We start from the raw sequence: 9,447 nt of genomic DNA on the forward strand, positions 1-9,447 counted from the left end.
AGTCCTAGTTCAAATTCAAACTTGTATCGGATAAATCCTCCTAAAAGAGGAGAAGATAATCACAAGTTGTTAGCTAACCCTAGCCTAATATATCTATAAAATCTAATGAAGGGGACCTTACAAATGGTGGAAAAAAAAGTAGGAGAAATCCTTAGGCGTGAATAAGGTTTCAATAGTGCAAAGGAAAGGAAGTCGAAGGCAGTCGTTCTTAGCCATCACAAGACACTGTGTTGTTGAAGTACGGGCTAGGGAAGGAAAAGTTGTTTCTCAAAGTTCTTTCAATATTTCCATTAGTGTTCCTTGGAAAGATTGAACTGAAGTAGTTGAACACAATGTCTGATATTGTTTTGGTTTGAAATTTTATTTCCCAGCCCATGAGCTAAATCTCATGGGGTTGGCATTACTTTTGATGAAACCTTAACTATTTTTATGGACGCAGTATATATATAATTTACTTTATTGTTTCATTTGATCGTTCTTATTTCTTAATTAATATGAAAACGATCTCTATACATAGAAGACTATTTGCATATTTATAAATTGATTCTGTAATAGCCCGTTAACAGTAGTTTCAGAACCACAAATTTGAGGTTGAAATATTTTTTTATTATTACTTTTAATGTTTACAGCATGAATATATGATGTTATGAAATTTTCGTTAAGAAATGTTAGCAATTGGTTGTTCAATTTGATAAAAAGGACTAAATCGCGTAAAATGCAAAAGTGCTGTTCTAATAGGTAAAGGTGTCAAATAGCTATGGAACATTAAAGTAAGGGTCCTTATGCTATAATTAGACCATAATGAAATTGAATGGACATTATTGAACATATTATTATGTAATTTGAAGGTTTTTAACCAAGGTTAAAAATGTAAATTAGTAAATAATTGATAATTTAATAAAACTGAAAGCTATTTTCTTTATTATCATCTTCCTTAGCTGATTTTAACAAGAAGAATAGCCATAATGACGGCTTCCATTTGGCCAAACTTTCATTGTCTATTAAGGTACAATTTTTGTCTCGTTTTTAATGATTTCTACGTTTTTGAGATCGTTGCACTAAGTCTAACTAGCCCAAGAACTATTTTCCAAATTGTTAAAGATTTTGAAAATTGAAATTGATGAATATGTATGAGTTTTGATGTTTTATGATAGATTATGAATATTTATTATGAATTATACAAGTTTTGTTAAGTGATTCTGAGTGAAAATGCAAAATAGGGATTAAATTGAGAAATGTGTAAAGTTAGTGGTTAAAATGTGAAATAAATGAAAATATGGGCTGCTAGGGGAATTATAGTAATTCGGCTAGCATGGGTTTATTTAGAATTTCATTAATTTGTGATTTTATGAAATAAGGACTAAATTGTAAGAGACGTGAAATATTAGGGGCAATTGTGTAAAATAGCCCTAATGTATATTTTGGATTGAATTGAATAAATAGTTGATAAAATAAGTTAATTTTGAATATATTTAGATCAAGAAAGGAGAAATGCAAATTGGGATCGAGGAAAAGATAAAGTTATCGACTAATCGACTCGATTCATTGTTTTAACATCCGAGGTAAGTCCTTATGTTATAATTTCATTTCAAATTTATTTTATGTGCTTTGATATAACATGAATATTGATTAAGTGATTACAGACAAGTTCAAAAATGATTCGACGAAGATTCGGCAGTTGGAATCCTAGTTGAACCTTAATAATAGTTTAAGATGCTAGTGACATGTCATTAGGGATACTTTAAGTTGGCTTCGGGCCATGATATAGCACTTCAGGAGCGAGAGAAACCGATTTGGCTTCGGGCCATGCGTATCGGTTAATTTGGCTTCGGGCCATGATATTAGAATTTCGGATAAGTTACCATAATTTGGCTTCGGGCCATGGTATAGGTACTTATCGTGTGAGACCCTTGAGTATCTGACTTCTATTCCAAATGGTTCGCCAGGTAAATGAAAGATGTGGTTGAGTATGAGGTTGGTACGAGATGGTACAGGTATGTATGGTAATGAATTGGGTTTTGAAACTATGAAATTGTTAAGTCTTTGGTAAGTTATGTGAATGATCATTTGATAGCTTTGAGATTTAGTAGAATTGTTGTATATTGTTTTCTATTATTTGAGTGATTAATGAACAGTGATAGCTACTTATTGTTAACATACGAGCTTACTAAGCTATATAGCTTACTTTGTTGCTTTTCCATGTTTTATAGTGATTTCAAAGCTAGCTCGAACTCGGGGATCATCGGAGACTACATCACACTATTCATTGACACTTTGGTACTTTTGAAACTATGTTTTGGGTCATATGGCATGTATAGGGACTTTGAGTAGTTTTGGTTATGTTTTATTAATGATATTGGCTATTTGGATTGGCTTGTAAATGTTTATGTTTCGGCATGTATATATATAGCCATGTGTGATGGATTATTTTTGGTTTGTTTGGTATATTTGAATAATGTACATATATGTATAGTTATGTCTTATGAATTGAGTTGGTTGATAGTTATGTGATGATTCTTGATAATGGATACTATGAATGGTAAATTGATGACTTGTGGATAGAGGTATGCTTGTGAAATTAGGACAAATAATGCAAATTTGATAATGGTTATTTTAGTGAATTGAAAAGTCAAGGAGTGGTATGAAATTAGGTGACTATAAATGGTATTTATGTTTTGTTGTGATTGATGTTGGAAATGGTATAAATCATGCTTGGTTTCGAAGTAAATTATATGTCTATTGATGTTGTGTTTGGTGCCATTTGGGTTTTGTAGGTATATGTAAAATTGGGTGGCAAAGTGGCTTGGTAAATAGCCTATTTTTTTTCACATGGGCAGAGATAAGGGCGTGTGCCTCAACCGTGTGTGACACACAGTCTTGTTACATGGTCGTGTGTGACACACAGTCTTGTTACATGGTCGTGTGTGACACACAGTCTTGTTACACGGCCGTGTGTCCTGTAACACCTCAAACATGTATCCGTTGTCGAAATAGGGTTATGAGGCATTACTGATCAATACACATCATTCACATACATAATGTATTCATTTACGCATTCATATATAAAACTCATTCAAATCATTCACATTGTCCCTTATAAGGCTCTACGAGACCTTAAAACATGCTTAGAAGAGGTTCGGGGCTAAACTGATAACATTTGCACACTTTGGGAAACATAAAAAATTTTCAAACATGCCCGTGTGAACAGACCGTGTGCCTCACACGGCTACTAGACATGCTCGAGGACATGCCCGTGGGAAAATTAGGGAGGTTACTGACTTGGCCACACGTCCAGCCACACGCCCATGTGTCAGCCCGTGTGTCACACACGGCCAGTAGACATACCCATGTGTCTAGGCCGTGCCAAACCTGTAGGGTGTACTGACTTTAATTCCAAGGGTACCCCAGGGGACACACGGCCGTGTAGCATGACCATGTGTTGCACACAGCTAAGACACACGCTCGTGTCTCTGTCCGTGTGGACAAAAATAGGCTATTTGCAAGGCCAATTTTCCACCCTTTTCTTATGCACACCTAGCCATCAAAATGGTATCATTTCAATACATTAATAAGCAACCAAAACATGCTATTTCATACACATTTCATGCCATTTATACATCATCCTTTTCACTACTCAATTCCACAACCAAAAAACATGCCAAATCAAATTGATACTTTAACTAATATCCACATTTAGACACAACCCAAATCATCAAGCATTTACTAAACCAAAATGGCATCCAAACATCATCTTAAATTATACCAAAGCTTTCCATTTCTCAAACATAGCACATCATTAAAAATTTAATAAATACTTATTCATCAACTCATCAAAATAACCATAACATATCTACCAAAGCATAAGGCATCTTAAATACATCACATATCACATATTAACTCATAACATAAGTCAAATTCAACTTCATCAACAACACCATTTACAAGCCAACTCACATGGCTAAATTCAAAGCTCAAAACATACCAAAATGACACTAGCCTATACATGCCATATACCAAATTCACAAAGCTTCAAAAATACCAACGAGATAATCGATAGTGCGATGACGTATTCCCGAAGATCCCCGATCTGAGTTAGCTTCGATAATCTATAAAACAGTGGAAAATAAACACAGTAAGCTTTAAAAACTTAGTAAGCCATGCACAAATAAATAATCTTATGAATCAATATCATTTTCGTCAATTAACTAAGATATGAATAAGCATATCTAAATATATATTCAAGTTCACAAACCTTTCTCATTTTACACATATTTAATATTATAATTGAATTCATCAAATGCTTTACTTTTCAACACTCGTATGAATCTCGTACGTACCTGAGTCGTTTAACTCTTTCACACATTCTTTCTCGACTTAACTTTTCCCGTTGAACCATTCGGAATCATTAAGGATACTTAGCAGTCACATATCGCTCGTACAATGCCACATCCCAGATATGGTGTTACATGTTATCACATATCGATGCCACTATCTGTAATATCCTGAATTAGGGCCTAATCAGAATAGTGGTTTCGTGACCACAAATCTGAGATAGAAATAATTATTTTATGCTTATTTTGATGTCTATGATATGATTGCATGATTGTGTGAAAATTTCGTGAAGAAATTCTATGCATAAAGTGTTTAATTTGAAGTTAGGGACTAAATTGAATAAGTTGCAAAACTTGCATTCCAGAATTTTCTAGTATGAAATTGCTTTGAAATATTAATTAGGAGGTCTTAAATAGCAATTTGACCAATTTCAAAGTTTATGGACAAATATTGGACATGAATGGAATTTTTGGAAAGTTTAGTAGTAAGGGCAGTTTGGTCATTTAGGGGTAAAATGAATTAAAATACAAAATTAAAAGCCAATTTTACTCATATTCTTCACCATGGACGTGTAAAAGTCCAGCTATACATGCCACTGATCCATGATAGTGTGATGTCTTCCGACGCGTATGAGCATCGTCTTGCTTAGATAGAGGTACTCTCCAACCGAGCTGCACTGACCATGTTTAATTGTTTTGCTTTATTTTCATGTGAAAATAGACTCATTAAGCTTTATTTTCATATATCATTTGCATTTTTATTCAACTTCCACAATTTTTAGTGAATTTTCAAAGTCATGCAACCGTCATTGTCCAACACTGTTTTACCACTAATATTCATTCTTACATAATTCCACTTAATCCATTTTGTCTTATCGAATTCACCCAATTATCGAGCACATTGCTCATAATTTTTCATAAACATATACCTACACTTATTCATCATATAATCATGTTCAATTGTATTTTTACTTAATCGATTTTCCCATTGAACTCTTCAAATAATAAGCGATACTCAATTGCTCGCACATATTTTCACATTTGTAGCCAAAGCTATCTGCACGCATAGTAGCTCGCACATAGTACTACACATGCACCAATTATCCAAGAACGTAGTAGGCTGCACTTAGTACTACACACGTGACCAATTATCCTGCATACACGTAGTAGCTCGCACTTAGTACTACACACATGACCTAACCATCGATACACGTAGTAGCTCGACTTAGTACTACACACATGATCACAGCTGCACGCATAGTAGCTCGCACTTAGTACTACACATGCGACCTCACAATAGATCATTCAGATCGTTTTTATTCAAGGTTCAATCGGAAATTCCTCACTTTTCAACATTTTACTAATTTGTCCGTAATCAATTTAAATTCATAATTTACATCAAATAACCATTTGATAGGTAGCCACATTCCATATGATATCAAAATATAATAACCTAAAAAGAATCGATAGATTATTTATGTACGAATTTACTCGAAGTGTCGATCTCACTATCCATAGTACCAATTGTCCATTCATAGTATAATAAGACATAACTCAAATATCAAATCAGCTTTTAAGAATTTACATAACATATATCACATATTTCATATATCACTTGTCATGTATCTTCATTTTCTTACATTTCATGTAACATTCTTTCATGTCATATTTCTACATCATAAACACCATTCCATCAACTTTTCCAATATATTAAATCATAAAATATATGCAATAATAGTAAGAAATATAATTCAAACATAACATTGCATTATTATTATCATACGAACTTACCTCGATCCAGAAACAGCAATTTACCATTTTAGTCCATAACCTTGTATTTTCTCGATTTAATCCCGAATCTCAATTTCTTTCATCTATAATATCACATTTAGCCTAATAATTAGTCACACTATTCATACGGGTCCAAAAATCATATTTTTAAAAATTTTCATTTTGACCCCTAAACTTTTGCATATTTTCACTTTTGCCCCAAGGTTCGGAAATTAAACTTCATCCTATTTTCTTATGTTTTATGACATGCTGATCATTTTTCCCTTCTATGGAAACATCAAATTCTCACTCTAACATGTACTTATGACTATTAGGTACTTTTACTAATTAAGCCCTTTTGCTCGTTTTCACTTAAAACCGAGTAGCACAAGTTGTCTAACATAATTTAAAACCTCATATTCTATAATAAAACACCAAAATACACAAATTTCACCTATGGGTATTTTTCCAAATATGAACCCTAGGTTGAATTATTGCTAGCATAAGCTAAATCAAGTTACCGGGACTCCAAAAACGTAAAAATCATTAAAAACGAGGCTAGAACGGACTTACAATCGAGCTTGGAAGCTTGGAAACCCTACCCCTGGAGTCTCCCTTGGTATACACGTCCATGGTGAAGAAGATGGGTAAAATTGGCTTTTAATTTTGTATTTTAATTCATTTTACCCCTAAATGACCAAAATGGCCTTACTACTAAACTTTCCAAAAATTCCATTCATGTCCAATATTTGTCCATAAACTTTGAAATTGGTCAAATTTCTATTTAAGACCTCCTAATTTATATTTCAAAGCAATTTCATCTAGAAACTTCTAGAATGCAAGTTTTGCAACTTATTCAATTTAGTCCCTAACTTCAAATTAAGCACTTTATGCATAGAATTTCTTCACGAAATTTTCACACAATCATGAAATCATATCATAGACCTCAAAATAATCATAAAATAATTATTTCTATCTTGAATTTGTGGTCACGAAACCACTATTTCGATTAGGCCCTAATTCGGGGTATTACACTATCCCAGACAGGGTCTTACACGTAATCGACTAACGATCCCAATGTCCCATACATGGTCTTACATGTAATCTTAATACAATGCCAATGTCCCAGACATAGTCTTACATGTAATCACATCTCTGTAACCTAATGTCATGACATTCGTATCCTATACTATTCCTAAAGTTCGTACGGGACTTTCGAATATCGTAAATTCATCGATTCTTACTCATAAATGGTCAATATTTATAACATTTCTATAATAAGTAAACACATGTAATTCAATTTAAAGACATTTATTTGCATATGAACTTACTATGTCATCGGAATAGAGGGATTGGATCGACTATTCGATAACTTTAGATTTCCACCGATCTAAATCCAATTTCTTTCGTTCTTGATCTATATACATTCAAAATTAATTCTTTTATTCATCAACACATTCAATTTAGTCCAAAAACACATATTTGGGCATTTTTGTACTTTAGCCCCTAAAGTTCCACATTTTTATAATTTAGTCCCTATTTCATAAATACACAAAATTACACAATTTCTACTAAATCCAAGCTAACCGAATATCTATAGGCTCCATAACAGCCCTTATTTATCAATATTTCACACATTTAACCACAAATTTTACACTTTTCACAAATTAATCATATTTAGGCATTTTCACTCAAAATCACTTAAGAAAACAAGTTTATTAAACACCAAACTTTCATATTTCATCCTTAAACATCCAAAAACACATGAATTCATCAATGGAAACTTTCAAAATCAACAACACTTTCAAAAATTTAGGCATGGGCTAGCTAGTACTCAAAGCAACGATCAAAAAACATAGAAATCATCAAAAATCGAGCTAGAATCATACCTTAATCAAATATTTATATTGTCAAGCCCTAGTTGAATGTAAAAGCTTTCTTTTCTCTTCAATAATTAGATACAGATGATGATAAAGGAACTTATTTTCACTTTGTTTTGTTTTAATTAACATTAATAACCAAATTACTATTTTAACCTTAATTAAGACATTAACAAAACATTTAATGGTTGGTCATTTATGTCAAATTCCACTAATCATGGTCTAATTACATCATAAGGACCTTTCATTTAATAATCCATGGAAAAAGCACTTCTAAGATATAGAATGCAACTTTTGCATTTTACGCGATTTAGTATTTTTTCTCAAATTGAGCTATTAAACGATAAAATTAGCTCACGAAAATTTCACACATGCATATTCACATACTGTAAACACCAAAAATAATATTAAAATAATTTTTTGACCTTATATTTGTGGTTTTGAAACCACTTTTCTAATTTACGTAAAATGGCTGTTACATGTCCCCTGGTGTTGAAATTAAAATCAAGTCAGTATGCTCCACACGGCCTCACGTACGGGCATGTGACTTGGCCATGTGGCATAAGTCAGTATACCCTACAGGTTTGGCATGACCTAGCACACGGCCTGGCACATTAGGGCACATGGGCTAGCCACATGAGCGTGTGTGTTGGCCGTGTGATCCAAGTAAAAAAGTTATACAGGGTCAGACATGGGCTAAGACACGACCATGTGCTCCAATTTCGAATGTTCACACGGCTTGTGACACGAGCGTGTTTGGTGGCCGTGTGAGACATACGACCTGGCCATATAGGCGTGTGTCCCCTATTTTGAGTAAAATTTTCAAACTTTTGTGGAAGTTTCTTGAGATATTAGTTTCGTCCCAAACCACTCCTAAAGCATGTTTAGGGCCTCGTAAGCTCGTATAAGGGACAAATTGATTGAGATTGAATGATGATTGTATGAATTGGTTTAAATGTATGTGAACAGTATGATTAAATGTATTGTAAGTCCGTTAATGCTCCAAAACCCTATTCCAGCATTGAATACAGGTAAGAGGTGTTATAGATTCTAATTCCGAAAGGGTTAGAATTGTTGGATTAAAATTAATTGAAATGAGAAAGTATTCGATAGACACTTGTAGTCGACTCTAGACATAGAGTCACGATCATACAAAAGGAACCCATGCAAGATATCTAAAAAGTCTTTGGACGCGGGCAAGGTAACTTGAGGTTTTACTCTTGCGAGAGGCATGCCATTTAGAACTCTTTTGTGCAGTAAAGTAGATACGATTTTGCCAAGGCATTATTGACAGTAAGGGTCGATTATGAGTAATCTGCCTTCCAAATCAACATCACTCTATCCTTATTCTTTGTCGTAGTATCTTTGATACAGCATATTTAGTTGTTTATGTAACAGCCCAATTTTGGATCTAGTCAGAACAGTGGTTTTGGGGCGACAAATCTGACGCAAAAAAAATTATTTTT

The sequence above is a fragment of the Gossypium arboreum genome, chromosome 3 (genome assembly GCF_025698485.1).
Source record: "Gossypium arboreum isolate Shixiya-1 chromosome 3, ASM2569848v2, whole genome shotgun sequence".
In the NCBI taxonomy this organism is placed as follows: domain Eukaryota; kingdom Viridiplantae; phylum Streptophyta; class Magnoliopsida; order Malvales; family Malvaceae; genus Gossypium; species Gossypium arboreum.